The 19,447-nt window shown below is 40.9% G+C and overlaps 1 long non-coding RNA gene across 1 annotated transcript in view; it reads left to right on the plus strand.

The window, feature by feature from the left end:
- Positions 1-4,529: 4,529 nt before the first annotated feature.
- The window catches only part of LOC310868860, a 70,203-nt gene continuing 55,285 nt past the window's right edge, over positions 4,530-19,447 (plus strand). The window contains exons 1-2 of the long non-coding RNA XR_014570108.1: positions 4,530-4,763; positions 5,156-5,218. This is a non-coding gene — a long non-coding RNA (uncharacterized lncRNA). The remainder of the gene's footprint in view (positions 4,764-5,155; positions 5,219-19,447) is intronic.

Consider the following 19,447-nt stretch of genomic DNA (forward strand, 5'->3'; position numbering starts at 1 on the left):
CACTACATTATATCATTTACATTATAATATTATTGCCAATCACAATTTGTAGTTGGTTATTATCAGGCAGTAATTTTATTTGTCAATTATTTTCAGTACTGTTTGTATTAATCAGTAACAATTTTATCTATTTAACAAAGCCAAATGAGTTTTTGTCTAAATTTGTATGGTTAATTAATCCAATGTATACAGCTTCATTCCACTCAATTCAATTCAAAGGAGCTTTATTGGCATGAGAAAACATACGTTTACATTGCCAAAGCAAGTGTCACAATACAATAACAACGGTTGAAACATTGCCACATCGCATCCATTCATGGTTCTTTAAAGGCACATTCCACCAGTGTAGCTCATCTAGTAGTCCACTCCACACAGTTGCACCAGGAAGAATCTATTCAAGTTTACTGTTTTAAGCATTTCTTCCTACTGTGATCCACAGATAAACCAAGGCCAAGGGCCACACTGACAGCTGACCAGACAGAGCTACCAGTAGAGGGCAGTGTTACACTGACCTGCTCTGTGGAGGTGTCCTCTGGATGGAAATACTACTTGTACCAAAATGACACACTCTCGATCGTTCAATACTCTACTCAGTCTACTGGATCATTCGATGTGTCAGAAGGTGGAAGGTACTGGTGCAGAGGAGGGAGAGGAGAGCCTGAGACACTTTACTACACTGAATACAGTTACCCTGCAGTAACCATAGGTATAAATAACAGTCCTTTTGAGGCTCATAGACTATACAGCCAAATGCTGAAATGAATTGCTCCAATACAAATCTAGTAATTGTCTACACCAGGCTGGATGGCCAAATGCCAGAGACTGTGTTTTTGCTCCTGTCCGTCCATGTGTCGGTGTGTCTGTGAACAGCTAATCTCTGCCACCGATCGATCGGCCAATCACATGACACTTTGCACGCACACTCTAAATAGGCCAAGGAATGGACCTGTCCTGCATGGCCATTATAGTGCCAGACTAGATTTTCTGCCATTTTGTGTCTTTTTGTTTTGCAAATATTCCTACAAATTTTGTCCAGTATTATATCACAATCCTTTCCCATTTGCTACTGTATATGACTGACTTCCAAAGTTTGTGGGCCCTTGTGTAAGCAACCCGGCCTGGCGGAGATGGACCTGCGCTCCGAGGAGCACATGCATATATAGTTTCAAATGACGTTGTCATATTGCCTCCCATATAGAGTGTCCTTCAGTGTCTACTCCGTCTCCATCTCCATTGCCCGGATCTACTCTAGTAACTTTACCTTCACCTTCAGTGACTCATCATGAGCCTGCTGATGTGTACACGAGCTCTCAGCCTGATCAACAGCTCGTCGTGGGGTTGAGTGTGGGAGTTATCGTCGTCGTGATTCTACTGACAGTCCTGTTGTGTCACTGCACGTCTAAAGGTGAGAACCACTCAAACAGGGCTCATATCTTTAAAGGACCACTTCACCACTTTTCAACCTATCTTCATATAATAGGTCCTCACTAATAATCATGTTAAATGGCGTGATTTTTTCTACTCAGTCTGTGTCTCATAGGAGGGCTGTGGGCAGTTTAGAAACCGTCTTCATCATTAGGCAGATATTTTTTTAAACAAGATTTCTTTACAAAAAAATTTAGATTTTCATTATCGTGTGAACGATGGCTTCCATTTTGCGCATTGCAACTTCTCAGGACTAGAAAGCCTGCAGTTTCTATTAGCTTGTATTCCCCATCGATGATGTCACTGGAAGACGGTTTCTGAACTGCCCACAGCCCTCCTATGAGACACAGACCGAGTAGAAAAACATTGCGGCATTTTTTTCATGATTATTTAGTGAGGACCTATTATATGAAGATAGGTTGAAAAGTGGTGAAGTGGTCCTTTAATTAATTAAACTCCCATCTATAGTCTGTTGGTTGCAGTGTAAAACAATATTTAACATATTTGACTTTTCTTTTCTTTTTTCTTTTTTAGATTCATGTTGTGTCAGGTAGGTAACCCATCTCTGTTTCTTGGACTGTCCCCAACTGATTTGTTAATTTTTATACAACATGGCAGTGGGCACTGTCAACCAGCCATGATGCAGATCAGTGGTTCTCAACCTGTGGGTTGGGATCCTCAGGGGGGTCCCCAGTGACAATTTAAGGACTATTTCTAATCCTTTAGTCACATCTGATTTAGATTAGGTTGCATTCTGACAGAGTCATGCAGATTTAAAACCACCTCTGTCTGAATGTCGCTCAAGTCACATTGAAAGAAATCTGATTCCATGTGACTTGTACAGTATGTGGTCTGTCTGCATTTACCTGTAGACTTATTTAAACAAATCAAATTTCAATCTGGATGTGGCACAGATCTGATTCAGGCTAGATCCATCCATACCAGGGCAGGCTAGATTTGGCTGCCAGTGTAAATGGGGCCTCAGGCATTTGTAATGGTATAGACATAGGAATCATTTTTTAAAACAGTTTAGAACATTATGCTTTTTAAATAGTGAAAATAGCCGATCTACATACACATTGTGAGCTTGTAGATGGGCTATTTTTGGAAAAAAAATAAGGCGCACACGCACACGCACACCATGTCAGAAAAGAGAGCTGACTCACTCTAGAATAATGTCCTTGCTAGCATAGATTACTGCTTTTCTTTTTTTGTAAATATTGAAGGTTATTACAGATTTATGAGAAACTTTAATTTGAGGGTGCTACGCAGACTTCAAATCGACTCCTCTATTGCGTTAAGCAGAGCAATGGGCACCGAGTTAGGGTCATTTCCCTGTTAACCCATTTTGGGCGGAACCCCTTTTGGTGTTTTAACTAAGCATTTTGTTATACTTTAGCTATTGAAAAATAGCAGATCTACAAGCTCGTAGCGCGCCACCGAGTGGCGCGCTACGAGCTTGTAGGTCTGCTATTTTCTTTTAATCGTGACATTGCAGTACAAATCTTTAAATATATCTTCTTTCGGAAGACTTTTTTTTTAATTTTGACGTCAGGCCAAACTGCAATGCTGTAGTGTTATTGGCACTACAGCATGCCTATTCTCATGCCAGACCCTCTGAACAAGTTTGGTGCTCCATGATGAAATGACTGAGGGGGGCAATTGAAAATCGCGAGCGGGCATATCTCATTTTTATATAGTAAAACATGCATAAATGCATGCAAAGTACACGCATAAATCTTAAACTGAGGCGGCAGAATTAGCAACTCAGCGTGCCAGCCCCCCCCCCCCCCTCTGGCATTATATAGTCGAATGGTTAGTGTCAACTTACCAACTATTGGTCATCTCTGTCACTGTGTGTGTGTGTGTGTGTGTGTGTGTGTGTGTGTGTGTGTGTGTGTGTGTGTGTGTGTGTGTGTGTGTGTGTGTGTGTCTCATATTTAAACATGATCACAGTAGCTCTTATTCACTACTTTATGATGCTACATATTTGTCTTGAAATAGATCTGTCAAGTCCCAGGGAACCAATCAGGACTCAGCAGCAGTCCAGAGTACCAATCAGAGTGGACGTCCAGGCGATGGTCACTCCTCACTTCAGCATGGTCAGCCAATCAATCAATCAATCAATCAATCAATCAGAAACAGGCTTTCATTTACCAGCAGCTGGTGCCAACATTTATCAACACAAGGCTTTTTCAGTGACTGCAAAATGTACAGTAGCATATACTTAGATGTTAGATGTGACAGAATTGTAGAGATGAATTGGGAGATGACTATATATCTATGGTTCTTTGTTTCAGCCGAGTCCGGTGATGTGACATATGCACAGGTTGAACTCAAACGCATGAGCAGGAAAAGGAAGGGTGAGCATGCAGACAAACAATCATGAAAAGTAGGCTATGTGAAATATGACTAGGATGACGGACTGTGTAGTGGTTGTTTTTAACACCAGGAGAACTTTATTGAGGACCAGAACAATGCTCCGACCACAGTCCAGGTCTTCATCAGGTCTAACTAAGTGGAGTTATAATACAACTTATTCAATTTAAGTGTCAAATCACAATTAAGTTGTCTCAAGAGTCAGACACTTTACATATCGCACGCACGCACGCACGCATACACATAATGCCTGTGTTGTCACCGAATGAATAACCACTCTATTGTTTAGTTAATGTCCTCAATCAAGTTCTCCCCTCCTCTCCAGGGAGCTGACACAAGAGTATGCAGACATCTTCTTCTTTCCTCTGTATATGTATTGCAGCCCAGTAACCACAGTTTGGACTTTTTGGACGTGCATTCTTCCCTTTAGACAGTCATTGCGAACGCAGTGAGCCACTTACTATGACAGCAGGGGCTGAGTGTCTGTGTGTGTGTGTGTCACGCTGTGTGGTGTCACGCTGTTACACCACCGGCCCGCCACCAGAGGGCGCAGCTGTGGCACGCACGCACGCACACACACACACACACACACACACAGGGCGCAGCTGTAGCACACACACACACAACCACACACACACGAGCTGCGTTCGCTTCACGCGTTTGCGCGTCTTACTTGTGTGTAGGAGTGTGTAATGTTGCTATTGATGAGAAAAGTACACAACAAAATGGCTCTGAGAGCCTACAGAGTAAATTTGACTCTATGAACTTTATACATTTATGTCGACTACCACACACTGTGCATCACATAAAGCTAGCCTGTGTCTTCATAACAGTGTAATCATCTGTTTAGGTAGCTGATAAACATAAATACAAGCGTTCCTAACAAAGAGTTTACTCTACAGAGAAATTTGTTGATCCATTTGAGAGTTCTTTGGTTTCCGAAGTGAAGACCGACAAAGGTAGAGACAAAGGTACACATTCAATGTTTTCTCTCATATCAGTAAATCAATTCATATTTAATTCGATTTGATTTGGGGTGTAATTCATCAGGGTTCACCTTTGTTTAAGTTAAATACTCCAATAATAGCAATAATTATTGTAGGTTATATTAAAAAAGAGCAATAAACTTGAGGCTGAACTGAAGTTTTGACTGACATTTTCAACGACAAAATTGCATCTACTGTACATGAATGTTAATATTTGTACATCAAATAAGCTGGAGAGCGTGCTGCGATGCTTTGAGTATTGTGTGCGTGTGCGTGCATGCACGTGCGTTCGCGTGCGTTCGTGCTTGTGCAAATTGAATTTAGCATGAACCAAAGTTGAATTTGACTTGTGTGTTGTGTTGTAGAAGCAGATGTGACCTACGTCCAGGTTAACTACAAACACAAAGACAAAGCCTACAATAAGAGAGGTAGGTGAAATCTATATCCACACACACGTACTGTGGTAGGTGGATATGGTACTGTATGGTATGTACACTATCAATTCCCAATTGATAGTGTACCAAATAGGGAGATTTCAATCTACAATGGCCCATAGCACTTCCCCCACCCCCTTAGATAGCATTTCTGTAGACTTAGATAGCATTTGATACAGACTTATAGCATGTTATGTAGACGGCACTATAATTGCATTGTATGTAGTCATAGCACGTCATAGTACATATGTATAGCATAGTAGTATAGATGTATATGTATAGCTTCATTATATAGATATTCCACTGTTACTTTCTTACCTTACGCATGTTTTTATGTGATGTATTCCCATGCTTTTTTGTTCTTGCTTAATGTAAGTCGCTCTGGATTAAGAGCGTCTGCTAAATGCCTAAATTGTAAATTGTAAATTGTAAATTGTACAATGCATCTGTTCTGTTGAAACATAATGAGAAGATACGGCTAGATACTGAAAAGACCGCTAGGCAGCTTCATATGGTTAAGGACTGAAACGTCATACTGTGGATGTGAAATTTCTACTTATCGTTTGTCTTAATATATGCTGTGTTTTTTCCATTCACTGAATCAGCGAGTGATGAAGATACAGTTTATTCTCAGGTCAAAGCAGGAACATCTCGTGGTAAGATTATTCTAAATACAGTAAATATTTAGATTTGAATCATTAGTACTTATAGAACAGATTTGAAATATATTATGCTTTTAAGTAGTTCCTCTTAAAAAGTCGTTTGTATGATAGTAATTAGGATTTATATAGTAACTGTTTGTATACTGTGATCTCTGTTGTCTTTACCACTGCACAAAAGTTTCCGAAAGGAAAAATAAAGTTATTTGAAGTTGAAGTTGAAGGGAGAGGAGAGGTGTTTGATGAAAGAAGGTGGAAGCACACAGTCATATTTTATGTCATTATTGTGAGATTAAAACAATTAATCTCTCATTCTCATTCTCAAAATGTTTTGGGGCATATTAAACTGTAGGGAGCATGCCACTTAATCCGTGTATATCATTCATGCTGTTACTAAGTGGACGTGTCAGACTGTAATAGTAATATGTTGTTCATTGTCAGTCAGTGTGTCTGGGTTTAAGTTTTTTTAAGTTGTATGACGTTGTTTTATTCCAGGTTTGTAGATGAAGATGGGAGCCGAAGCCTTTTTTTTGTTGCTCCCATGTGTTGGTTGCTGTTACAGCTTCAACCAGCTGTTCAGATTGGATGTGAATGCTCTACTTATCGTTTGTCTTAATATATGCTGTGTTTTTCCATTCACTGAATCTCTGCAGGTCCAGAGCAGAGTGATGAAGATACAGTTTATTCTCAGGTCAAAGCAGCAACATCTCGTGGTAAGATTATTCTGTCTTAATGTAGAACACCAGCAAGGTTAATGCTGCTCATAACCAGTAACCATAACCATAAACCATAACCAGCAGCAGGTTAATGCTGCTCATTTCATCAACACCTCACAGGTCACTTTGATCAACTTCAAGTCTTTATGTTACTCAAACATTGTCAGTGGTTGTTACGACAACTAAATGGTCAATTACACTGTCCTTCTGGGTTATGGGATCTAAACACTGACAGTGACATTGATCAAAACCAACTGCAGATAATGATTGTCGAATTTGAAAGTACATCTTTACAGAGCTGGAAGGTCAACCAATCTTATGTCTGTGTGTGTGTGTGTGTGTGTGTGTGTGCTGTGTGTGTGTGTGTGTGTGTGTGTGTGTGTGTGTGTGTGTGTGTGTGTGTGTGTGTGTGTGTGTGTGTGTGTGTGTGTGTGTGTGTGTGTGTGTGTGTGTGTGTGTATAACCTAGCAAGGGAGAGGAGAGGTATTTGATGAAAGAAGTCATATTTTATGTCACTATTGTGAGATTAAAACAATTAATCTCTCATTCTCAAAATGTTTTGGGGCATATTAAACTGTAGGGAGCATGCCACTTAATCCGTGTATATCATTCATGCTGTTACCAAGTGGACGTTAAATAGACGTGTCAGACTGTAATAGTAATATGTTGTTCATTGTCAGTCAGTGTGTCTGGGTTTAAGTTTTTAAAGTTGTATGACGTTGTTTTATTCCAGGTTTGTAGATGAAGATGGGAGCCGAAGCCTTTTTTTTTTTTTTTGCTCCCATGTGTTGGTTGCTGTTACAGCTTCAACCAGCTGTTCAGATGGCTCAGATGAGCAGGTGGGGGTCGAAACAACCCAGCAGTATAGAACAGAATTAACAGTGGTTTCCAAACAAATTTTCACCTGTAATTAATGGATTTATTTTATGGAATGATTTTAGAATTAGTATGAAAAATTGTGCACTTTGGGGGGGGGGATATTTTGAAATATTAATAATAATTTAAAAGAAAACGTAACATGAAAGGCAATATAAGGGTATTTACTTGCAACCCATACAAATTGGTCCACGACCTCGGGACCCAGTGTGGTCGGGTTGATATCGTGATATCGAACACCCTGCAAACAAATTATGCAAATGATTTCTTCCATTTTTATATATATTTTGTATATGTACATATGTTTCCTTTTTATAAATTGTGCAAATCCATACACATAAATGTAGTAATTTATCCTGTCTGGTTGGACAATATATTGTCCAATCACATGAACAAAAAACAGGTTTACTTTAGGTGACAAAAGTTCTCGGACCTACACCTACTGTACTGTAGAACAATAGTGTGTTGCCTACAGCAACCACAACCAATAATATTGATAATGTTATGGACTGGGTGCCACAGAGATTAATTTGTCGTAACTTTTGCAGTGTTTTTATATAGTACTGTGATTCGGCTTACACATTAGCTATTTATTTGGATCTTTGCTCTGAATTTAAGGACTATACCGACAACCCACCCAAGGACCACATATAGGCTATCTTATAACCATTTCCCATGCCATATATTTACTGTCTTTGTCTCTGTCAAATTCACAAATAAAATATGTATTATGATCCCATTTTAACTCATTGAACATTCATGAAGCTGATGACCTAAAAGTCTACTATATCTGTGGTTCTGTGTGTGGGGGTGTATGTGTGTGTGTGTGTCTGTGTGTGGGTGGGTGCGTGCATGCGTGCGTGCCTCTGACTATGTGCACATGTGGTGCGCCTCTTTCCCCTCCTAGCTGTGCATTGGGTTACAGTGGTATAGTTTCCTCACTACCAGTTCTGGCTGCCTGACACAGTGCCTGCCAGTCTCTTCCTTCTGTGTCTGACCAGAATCAGAGTAATCTAGTAAGAGAGTGGCGACACTAGCGTTGACTCCCATTGTAATGGAATGTGGAAGTGCTCATTCTATCTCGATGTTTGGAACTATAGCCCATAGCCCTGCTTTGCAGCGAGATCAAAGCGTGTCGCCACTCTCTTACTAGATTACTCTGACCTAAATATACTGTACAGGTCCACATTTCGGATGTGGTTCTCCCTCCCATGTGAGCTATGGTCATTCGTAGCATTCTTGTGTAGACTCCATCCAGGGCCATTTCCTGCTGTACTGTCTGAGCATCAATGTCTCAGCCCAGAGTTCTCAACAGGCCCGAAAATGAAAGCCCTAACTGGGCCCAGTTAGTCAAATCAAATCAAATCAAATCAAAAGTTTATTTATAGCACTTTTACAATGACCAAGGTCGAACCAAAGTACAACAAGAACATCATCTAGAAATGAAGAGAAACTAAAAAACATTAAACGAAAAGCGCAAAGGGAGCAGAATAACACATTAAATCAAAACAAAAACATTCAAAGCAAGCCAAACAAGCTATCAGGGTATACAGCATTAAAGGACCACTTCACCACTTCAACCTATCTTCATATAATCCGTCCTCACTAATAATCATGAAAAAAATGGTGCAATTTTCTTTTTTTCATAGGAGGTAAGGAGGGCTGTTCAGAAGCCGTCCTCCAGTGACATCATCGATGGGGAATACAAGCTAATAGAAACGGCAGGCTTTCTAGTCCTGAAAAGTTGCAATGCGAAAATTGAAGCCATCGTTCTCACGATAATGAAAATCTTAAAAAAACTTGTTTAAAAAGAAAATCTGCCTAATGATGATGTCACTGGAGGACAGTTTCTAAACTGCCCACAGCCCTCCTATGAGACACAGACTGAATAGAAAAGACAGTGTGAACTTCCTACGTTCTGTTGACAGGCAACTTGCCAAACAGGAAGTGCACGTTGCAGCCAACAAGAAACAGATCAAACGTATCATTCAGTCACTTGTCAAGATGAAGATTGCATCACCCTGCGTCATATCATGTGAGTCGGGTTTTTTAATCGGATTTAATCACAATCCGATTTTAGTTTGACTATTAACGTTTAATTTAGTCAAGGCAGAGTATGAAACACTTTTCATATGGTTTTGTGTTTATATCTGGAACTCCAAGCTGTAATATATATAACGTACACAAACAAAGTCAACCTGAGGTTTTCTCTGTAGATGAAGTGTGTTTAAACTTTAATTTAACCCATTTTGGTGTTAGCGTCATGTTATGCTTTAGCTATTGAAAAATAGCAGATCTACAAGCTCATAGCGCGCCACCGAGTTGCGCGCTACGAGCTTGTAGGTCTGCTATTTTTGAAAAATCGACATTTTTAGAATCTGATCTCAGATCAGAATGGAAAACTGTCAGGATGTAGAAGAAGACATTTTTAGAATCTGATCTCAGGTCAGAATGGGTTAAAGTATGGATTAGACAAAGAAGTAGATACAAGATAAAGAGAATATCTAAGACAAAACTGCAGAAACTGCGTGGGCTCTCTGAACACCTGCAATGTATTTATGTACAGTAAATTCCCTGATTCAGTCCAGGTTTGAATGTGTTGAATATAGCAAATGCTATATGCTTTTTATACCAACCACAGATAGCACCTCTGTGTGAACCTAGAAAGATCTGACCGGGCCTCATGCAAAAACGTTTACAAAATAAATATTTGCAAAAAGAGAAATACCTGCATGAAGCTGAACTTGTTGAAGTTTGAACTTGTTTTCTAGTACAAAAAATAGACTTTAGAAAACTATTGTGGGCTCGCTGGAGCGATGAGAGAGAGAAGAGAGTCAGTGAGAGACGCACGCACGCACGCACACACACGCACGCACGCACACACACACACACACACACACACACACACACACACACACACACACACACACACACACACACACACACACACACACACACACACACACACACACAGCTCTACACCCACCTGTGAGCTGCAGGAGAAGTGAAATATTTAAATGAGCATGCATGGATATTACTTAAATTAACTATTGAAGTTGAAGTAGAAGGTCTGAACTTAACTTAATAAAACTGTATTCAGTTAGAGGCAGTTAAATATACAGTAAGGGGAGGCAGTTATATATATTCAGTTGGGACTTAGGAGAGGCAGTTACATATACAGTATGGGGAGGCAGTTATATATATATATTCAGTTAGGACGTAGGAGAGGCAGTTATATATATATTCAGTTAGGACTTAGGAGAGGCAGTTACATATACAGTATGGAGAGGCATTTATATAATCAGTTAGGACTTATAGGAGAGGCAGTTACATATACAGTATGGAGAGGCAGTTATATATATTCAGTTAGGACTTAGGAGAGGCAGTTACATATACAGTATGGGGAGGCAGTTATATATATCAGTTGGGACTTAGGAGAGGCAGTTACTGTATATATTCAGTTAAGACTTAGGAGAGGCAGTTATATATATTCAGCTAAGACTTACTGTAGGAGAGGCATATATATTCAGTTAGGACTTAGGAGAGGCAGTTAAATATACAGTAAGGGGAGGCAGTTATATGTATTTAGTTAGGACTTAGGAGAGGCAGTTGAACATGTATTCAGTTAGGACTTAGGAGAGGCAGTTGAACATGTATTCAGTTAGGACTTAGGAGAGGCAGCTGAACATGTATTCAGTTAGGACTTAGGAGAGGCAGTTGAACATGTATTCAGTTAGGACTTAGGAGAGGCAGTTGAACATGTATTTAGTTAGGACTTAGGAGAGGCAGTTGAACATGTATTCAGTTAGGACTTAGGAGAGGCAGTTGAACATGTATTCAGTTAGGACTTAGGAGAGGCAGCTGAACATGTATTCAGTTAGGACTTAGGAGAGGCAGCTGAACATGTATTCATTTAGGACTTAGGAGAGGCAGCTGAACATGTATGTATTCAGTTAGGACTTAGGAGAGGCAGCTGAACATGTATTCAGTTAGGACTTAGGAGAGGCAGCTGAACATGTATTTAGTTAGGACTTAGGAGAGGCAGCTGAACATGTATTCAGTTAGGACTTAGGAGAGGCAGCTGAACATGTATTCATTTAGGACTTAGGAGAGGCAGCTGAACATGTATTCAGTTAGGACTTAGGAGAGGCAGCTGAACATGTATTCAGTTAGGACTTAGGAGAGGCAGCTGAACATGTATTCAGTTAGGACTTAGGAGAGGCAGTTGAACATGTATTCAGTTAGGACTTAGGAGAGGCAGCTGAACATGTATTCAGTTAGGACTTAGGAGAGGCAGCTGAACATGTATTCAGTTAGGACTTAGGAGAGGCAGTTGAACATGTATTCATTTAGGACTTAGGAGAGGCAGTTGAACATGTATAGGGGAGGCAGTTGCTCAGGAGGCGAGTGTCCTCGCGATCTGCAACACAAGCTGCTACCATTGGTCTCTGTTGAGACTTGAGACCATGCAGGAGGTATACCACTTAGGAATTGGACGTTTTCCCCGCAGCCAAACTATACCCACAGTTAAAGTTGCTTGTTTTTTACACCCCAGGGTATAATCTGGGCTTTATATATAAAGCAGTGTCATTGAGCCATGAACCATGAACCATTAACTCTCACTATCTCTCTCTCTCTCTCTCTCTCTCTCTCTCTCTCTCTCTCTCTCTCTCTCTCTCCACAGTGCTTCTCGTCTGTTGTGAACATGCTCAAACAGATGGTGAGACAACTTCAACTTCATTTTGGGTATAGTGATGGGCAGTAACGTGTTGCTTAGTAATGTATTGCTGTAAAATTATATGTTTTACTTTCCACAGTAACGAGTAGTGTAACGTATATATCCCTTTAGCCAAAACAGTATTACTATTACATATTACTCATTCAAGTAACATTGCATTACTCATAATAATGAATGAAATTTCGTTTTTCGCAGTTGGGGGGGGGGGGGGGGGGGTAAATAACCAGTAGATTGATTGATTGATTGACTGACTGACTGATACTTTATTAGATAGAAATGCAAACAGCACAAGCAACAGTTGTACATTTGGGCTACTATACTGTGTGTTTTAATGAAACCTTCATGCATCACATTTTCTATAATATTCAGGAATTATGAAATTTAACACAATGAAGAATTAAACTGTTCTTCCAATAACATGTTTTTATGTTTTTCTTCTCACGCAGTAGCTCATCCAGTGAGGCTGGTCAACGGCCTAAACTCCTGTTCAGGCAGAGTAGAGGTCTCCTACAATGACATTTGGGGGACAGTGTGTCATGATAAGTGGGATGTGAATGATGCCCAGGTAGTGTGTAGACAGTTAGGCTGTGGACGGGCTCTGTCGGCAAAGAGGAATGCATACTTTGGACAGGATGTTGGGGAGATCTGGTTGGATGAGGTCAGGTGTTCAGGCCGTGAATCAAGTCTCTCACAGTGCAGACATTCAGAGTTTGGAGAGGCAGCTGAACATGTATTCAGTTAGGACTTAGGAGAGGCAGCTGAACATGTATTCAGTTAGGACTTAGGAGAGGCAGTTGAACATGTATTCATTTAGGACTTAGGAGAGGCAGTTGAACATGTATAGGGGAGGCAGTTGCTCAGGAGGCGAGTGTCCTCGCGATCTGCAACACAAGCTGCTACCATTGGTCTCTGTTGAGACTTGAGACCATGCAGGAGGTATACCACTTAGGAATTGGACGTTTTCCCCGCAGCCAAACTATACCCACAGTTAAAGTTGCTTGTTTTTTACACCCCAGGGTATAATCTGGGCTTTATATATAAAGCAGTGTCATTGAGCCATGAACCATGAACCATTAACTCTCACTATCTCTCTCTCTCTCTCTCTCTCTCTCTCTCTCTCTCTCTCTCTCTCTCTCTCTCTCTCATCTCTCTCTCTCTCTCTCTCTCTCTCTCTCTCTCTCTCCACAGTGCTTCTCGTCTGTTGTGAACATGCTCAAACAGATGGTGAGACAACGTCAACTTCATTTTGGGTATAGTGATGGGCAGTAACGTGTTGCTTAGTAATGTATTGCTGTAAAATTATATGTTTTACTTTCCACAGTAACGAGTAGTGTAACGTATATATTCCTTTAGCCAAAACAGTATTACTATTACATATTACTCATTCAAGTAACATTGCGTTACTCGTAATAATGAATGAAATTTCGTTTTTCGCAGTTGGGGGGGGGGGGGGGGGGGGGGGGGGGGGGGGGGGGGGGGGGTAAATAACCAGTAGATTGATTGACTGACTGACTGATACTTTATTAGATAGAAATGCAAACAGCACAAGCAACAGTTGTACATTTGGGCTACTATACTGTGTGTTTTAATGAAACCTTCATGCATCACATTTTCTATAATATTCAGGAATTATGAAATTTAACACAATGAAGAATTAAACTGTTCTTCCAATAACATGTTTTTATGTTTTTCTTCTCACGCAGTAGCTCATCCAGTGAGGCTGGTCAACGGCCCAAACTCCTGTTCAGGCAGAGTAGAGGTCTCCTACAATGACATTTGGGGGACAGTGTGTGATGATAAGTGGGATGTGAATGATGCCCAGGTAGTGTGTAGACAGTTAGGCTGTGGAAGGGCTCTGTCAGCAAAGAGCAAAGCATACTTTGGACAGGGTGTTGGGGAGATCTGGTTGGATGAGGTCAGGTGTTCAGGCCGTGAATCAAGTCTCTCACAGTGCAGACACAAAGGGTTTGGAGACCACAACTGTGGTCACAATGAAGATGCTGGTGTTGTTTGTGAAGGTATGATGATTAGAGCCCCTCACTTCACACATGTGTGATTTTATATACAGCTTTTGTCCACACACTCATGTCTCATATTTGCCATTGACAATGAAATTAGGTCAAATGTCCGCCAAATATGACGTAAATGTGTGTTAACACAAACTTTAAATGCCGTTGACAATGAAGGGAACATTTACATCATATGTAGACGAGCAAATCGGCTAACCAATCACATACATTCCGTTGTTCATGAGATGTGTATGATGATGTATAATGATAAGAGCGCCCCTCACTTCACACGGGTGGGACTTTTTAATAATGGCCACTGAACTCAATAACATAAGCTGTCTAATCAAAGGCTCAGAGCACCTGGCTCATATCAATCTGGTCCTTGATGTTGTGATATGTAAACAAAGACATTATCATAGTGTTTATAAGGTATTATTGTGGCACTGACATTAATATTTTACGAGATAAACCACCATAGTTGGAACTAAGAATTATGCGTATACAGAAGACCGAGGGAGCTGGCATATCATACTGTAACATGTTCAGGCACACAATGGATTTAAATTGTTCTTCCAATAAGTTATAACACTATGTTTCATGCTTTTCTTCTCACTCAGTTGATTATCCAGTGAGGCTGGTCAACGGGCCACACTATTGTTCAGGCAGAGTAGAGGTCTCCTACAATGACATTTGGGGGACAGTGTGTCATAAGTGGGGCCTGAAGGGATGCCCAGGTAGTGTGTAGACAGTTAGACTGTGGACGGGCTCTGTCGGCACCGACGTATGCATCCTACGGAGAGGGCGATGGGGGACATCTGGTTGGACGAGGTCAGGTGTTCAGGCCGTGAATCACGTCTCTCACAGTGCAGACATTCAGAGTTTGGAGACCACAACTGTGGTCACAATGAAGATGTAGCTGGTGTTGTTTGTGAAGGTAAATATAATACAGGCCTACTATATGATAAATACATATCAGTATTAACTGCAGTGTTGAAATGTGTTATGTGTTCCAATGTGTTATAATTGAATTGACATTTTCTTTGAGGATTATCTTTACATGCCTTTTACTGTAAAGGCAAAACAACTCAACCTCCAGTGACTGGATCTACTCAACCTCCAGTGACTGGATCTACTCAACCTCCAGTGACTGGATCTACTCAGTCTTCAATGACTGTCACTGGATCTACTGAACCTCCATTGACTGTACCTGTACCTATGGAACAGAGTTCTCAGTATGTAGTGTGGTTGGTTGTGGGACTTGTTGTTCTGCTGACCGTCCTTCTGCTCCTGCTGTGTCGTTACAGAACATCTAAAGGTGAGAACCGAAATCATGGGTTTATATCTGTAAATATGTATGTATATTATATATATATATATATATGTATCATACTGTACACAGAGTGCTTGTAAATCACTATACATAACAGTTTTTTATTTTTAATTACAGATCCATGTTGTTGTGCCAGGTAGGTACTGCTCTGTTTCTAGGAATCTTACATTTCGCACAGGTAGTCGACAATTAAAGGGGATGGAGGGGGCTAATTAATACTTATTGTAGTAGACATTTGTACTAATGGCCACTGCCAAGTTTCCATGGATAATTAGAGAGATGTGCCAACCTACGTCATACTGTGACTATTGGGAAAAGAACAACATAAATAATAAATAACTGCTAGACTATGGATGTCATATACTGTACTGTGCAAACCAGCCTGATATGAGTCTACCATCAAACCAGCCTAACATGTAGATGTAAGATGTAACTACACTACACTAATACATAATAATTGATATATTATTTACTCAACTAACCAACAAAGTGGGGTCGGGTCGGGTGTGTGTGCGTGCGTGCATGTGCGTGCATGTGCGTGCATGTGCGTGTGTGTGTGTGTCATACTTAAACATGAACACATCTTATTCTCAACCTTTTTGTGCTAAATATTATCTTATCTTGAAATATATCTTGAAATAGATCTGTGAAGTCCCAGGGAACCAATCAGGACTCGGCAGCAGACCAGAGGACCAATCAGAGTGGACGTCCAGGCAATGGCCACTCCTCACATGAGCACGGTCAGCCTTTCAACCAATCACAATCATTCACTCGCTGATCTCCCTCTCACTATGGGCGCAAGCACATATATGCGTCAAGAGGCAGCAAGAAACACCTAGTCCAGGCGTCTCTTCCGGGTTTTTAAACGGTTGGTGGATGGAAATGACGCAATCGCACGGCTTCAACTTGCAGCGGCGGCAAAGCGTTTCCATTATTTTTCCTAAGCCGTGCCATCCACCAGCTGTTTAAAAACCCGGAAGAGACGCCTGGACTAGACGTTTCTGGATGCTTACACCCTAACCCAGACACTGATAAATCAGTCAGTCGGTCGGTCGGTCGGTTGGTCGGTCGGTCCAGCCTGCCCACCGGCCAGCCAGCCAGCCTGAACTTAACTGATCAAGTCAACCTATTTCTTCCTTTACCAGCAGGTGGTGCCAACACCTAGTAAGAAACAGTCTTAGGCTAGACTGTATAGTACAGTAATGTAGCATATACTGTAGACTACTGTACCCTAATTTATGATAACAACTGCTTATTTAAATGATTATTTTTCAAAGATCAAGCTGTTCAATTTCATATAATTGTAGAGATGAATCAGGTGCAGATGATTTGATTTTAAATCTCAGATTATTTTCTTTCAGACGAGCCAGCAGCTGAGTCCAGTGATGTGACATATTCACAGCTTGAGTTGAAACATATGGGCAAGAAAAGGAAGGGTGAGCAAACAAAAAACGGGCCATGACTCCATCATGGCCCATAGCACTTACCCTACCCCCCTTAGATAGCATTTCTGTAGACTTAGATAGCATCTGATACAGACTTATAGCATGTTATGTAGACGGCACTATAATTGCATTGTATATAGTCATAGCACGCCATAGTACATATGTATAGCATAGTAGTATATATATATAGTTTATATGTATAGTCTCATAATATAGATATTCCACTGTTACTTTCTTAGCTTACGCATGTTTTATGATAAATGCTTTTGTGATGTATTCCCATCGCTCTGGATTAAGAGCGTCTGCTAAATGCCTAAATTGTAAATTGTAAATTGTTTAACACAGCCCACATTGTGTGCGTGTGTGTGTGTGTGTGTGTGTGTGTGTGTGTGTGTGTGTGTGTGTGTGTGTGTGTGTGTGTGTGTGTGTGTGTGTGTGTGTGTGTGTGTGTGTGTGTGTGTGTGTGTGTGTGTGTGTAATTAAGTCACCTGTTGACCCCATACGTCTACCACTTTATATATGTAGGATTATGTTAGATAATGATGGTCGTTGCATTTTATGTGAATAAGTGGCTGCTGCATAATGTTTAGATGCCTGTCGGAGGATTGTCTGACTTTGCTGCACCGCTTTTTTACGATGAAAGATACTTTAATTCGAAAGATTTTCATTTCGAGCTGAGATTTGATTGTTGGCCACGCTCATGTCAAAGTAGCGACAGATTGATGAATGCTGTCTGTTGCATTGTTGAGTCTAACATATAATGCCCGTGTTTTTGGTCAACGCAAGATTGAGAAATGAGCATGAATGGGCCGTTGTGCAGAGAGAGTTTTAGTCTCTATGCTTGTCATAAAGTCGATGACTATGCATAGAGTAGGCCTACTATTCAAAAGCTATGACACAGCCTTTGTCTTCATAATAGTGTACGATCATGTGTATAGTAAGCATACAAGTGTTCCTAACGGAGAGTTTCCTCCACAGAGACAAGTGCTGATCCATCTGAGAGTTCTGTGTATTCTGAAGTGAAGACTGGATCACACACAGGTACTTTTTTTTAGGCCTATTAAGTTTCTATCAGTACATGTTTATCTGAGCGACAAACTCTAGTACAGTACATTTGATTTCCTACTGTGTGTAATTTATCATGGGTTTCGTTATGTTAATTGTTTACCTCCAATATATAGCAGCATATAGACAGTACACGATGGGTACCTAGTTGTATTTATATACAACGACCACTCCCTATTCACAATCACCCGGTATCCACTACACCTGCCTCCTCTCACCACAGCCAATCCCTAGTGCAATCACCACAGTATAAATACACCTGCGATCTCAAGTTGTTTGTACTGCTTCAAGACAGAACAAACACATGTTGTGAGTACTGCGCTAGTAGATTGGCTATTTTCTCTATGACTACGACTCTGCCCCCACCCTGAGTCTCGCCCTACCTTGGGTTCCTCACCCCATTCCACAGAGGTGCGGTCTCTTACTAGTGAATGTGTATTTTAAGAAAGTAGTGTGATCCCTGTTGGGGAACAATGTCCATTGGGGGTTCATGTATTTGGTCCGACGGAGCATTGGTCCGTACGACAAACTACCTCAAACCCTAACCCTAACCTCCGACAGGGACGGCACACCTACACCTAACCCCAACCCTCTCCCGACCCCCAACGCACCTCGGACCAATGCTCCTTCGAACCAATGCTCCGTCGGACCATAGTATGCCTCCCGTCCATTGGTAATGCATGCCTCTCTGGTTATGCAATAGGGCTGTAGGCTACATGTTGTACCTGTTGCTTGTACAAGGTCAAAATGTCTATGATGTTATGATATGGCAGTGGTCTCCATATGTGGGCATAAAAGGGACAGACAGATGGCGACGTCTGGACTGCTGGTCCAACCAAATACCCACTCAACACATCATCACAACCTTGGGTCTGACATGATCGACAATATTAGACATGACAACTTTGAAGTCAGACAGTGCTCTAGTTATAGCCTACAATACACAAGAAAAAGACGCATGCACGCACGTGCGCGCACATGCACACACACAGTTAGGTTTTGCCTAGTCTCTCAAGACAGACTGTTGTTGCCTTTCGTCAAATTTCGAGGAACAACAGGGGCCGCTGTTTTTCCCGAATATTTGACGATGGGATTCTCAGATTGGGTTTTTGCCTGAATAACACTTTGTTCCGTTTGTGTTTTATAGAAGCAGATGTGATCTATGCCCAAGTTAACTACCAAAACAAAGACAAGAATAAGAAAGGTACGTGAAATGTATACATCCACCTACATACATACACTGTAAATTCACAATAATATGCTTTGAGTTTTATCTCTATACATTGTTCCATTGAAACATGAGAAAACTACAGAAAATACTGAAACGATGTACAATCATACTACTTTGAATCTCTGTTAATCAGACCAGTGTGTGTCCAGCGGAA

This window comes from Protomyctophum parallelum, assembly GCF_964188405.1.
Source record: "Protomyctophum parallelum genome assembly, chromosome: 1".
Taxonomy (NCBI): Eukaryota; Metazoa; Chordata; class Actinopteri; order Myctophiformes; family Myctophidae; genus Protomyctophum; species Protomyctophum parallelum.